Source organism: Micropterus dolomieu, linkage group LG17 (assembly GCF_021292245.1).
Source record: "Micropterus dolomieu isolate WLL.071019.BEF.003 ecotype Adirondacks linkage group LG17, ASM2129224v1, whole genome shotgun sequence".
Classification (NCBI taxonomy): Eukaryota; Metazoa; Chordata; class Actinopteri; order Centrarchiformes; family Centrarchidae; genus Micropterus; species Micropterus dolomieu.
In genome coordinates this window covers 300233-301713 of record NC_060166.1, presented here as the reverse complement: position 1 = coordinate 301713, position 1481 = coordinate 300233, and positions in this window count along the sequence as shown.

Below are 1481 nucleotides of genomic sequence, written 5' to 3'. Positions count from 1 at the left end.
GTGCATGGAGGACTCATCGTTAACATGTACAAACTGAAATCGATCTGATAAATAGGACTTAAACCAGCTTAGAGCGGTTCCTTTAATGCCAATGAAATATTCCAGTCTCTGCAATAGGATCTGATGGTCAATGGTATCAAATGCAGCACTAAGATCTAATAAAACCAGTACAGAGACAAGTCCTTTGTCTGATGCAATAAGGAGGTCATCAGTAATTTTCACCAGTGCTGTCTCTGTGCTATGATGAGCTCTAAATCCTGACTGAAAATCCTCAAATAAACTATTGCTCTGTATAAAGTCACACAGCTGTTTAGCAACTTCTTTCTCCAGGACCTTAGAGAGAAATGGAAGGTTAGATATAGGTCTATAGTTGGCTAAAACATCCGGATCAAGTTTGGACTTTTTCAGAAGAGGTTTAATTACAGCTACTTTAAAGTACTGTGGTACATAGCCTGTTGATAAAGACAGATTGATCATATCTAGTAGAGAAGTGCTGACTAAGGGTAAAACTTCTTTAAGCAGCCTAGTCGGGATGGGGACTAACTGTGCTTTCAGACCAAACGTGAATTTTCGCCTTGTGACGCTTTCCTCGCATGTGTACATTCGCTGCAAGTGTTCACACACAACGCGAGAAGGCGATTTTAACGTGAATAAGCACAATCAACCCAAAGTAAACATTTTGTTGTGATTATATGGCAATAAACGGATCAAACTGATGCTCGAGTTCGGATCGATCAGGGCTATGCTATGCTAACATGGTCACAGTAAAGTACAATGATAGCTGGAATAAAGTTACATACACGTTTTCTGAACTCACCAGGTAGTTCAACCTCGACGCCAACAACACTGGAACTGGATGTGCACGGAATCTAGCTGCTGACAAGCTCGAGTGAAGATAAATCAACGTCGTAATCCTAAAAACTAAAGTAAAAAGCTAATTTAAAAATTGAAAGCAGTTTATTTTCCAGTTTGGTGGAACGCCAATTCCTCTGAAGTTTCGGCGATATTTGCTTTAATTTGCGAGTTTCAGTACTATACCATGGAGCTAACCATCTTTGTTTTATTATTTTCTTTTTTAGAGGGGCTACAGAGTCGAGTGTCATTCGCAGCGAGCCTGCAGCACTATCAACAAGATGATCGATTTGGGAGGGACTGAAATTAGCATAGGAGTCCTCCGTTACTTTGTGACTAGATAATGAATTTAGAGCTGATGGAATCGCATCCTTAAATTTAGCTACAGCACTATCAGACAGACATCTTGTATAGAAATTTTTGCCCAATGGCGTGTAGTTCAGCAATACAAACTCAAAAGTTATCAAACAGTGGTCAGATAAAGAGGGATTCTGTGGGAACACCATTAAATGTTCAATTTCAATACCATATACCAAAACAAGGTCGAGGGTGTGGTTAAAACAGTGAGTCGGTTCATGAACACTCTGAGAGAAGCCAATGGAATCTAACAGAGAGATAAACGCAGTACT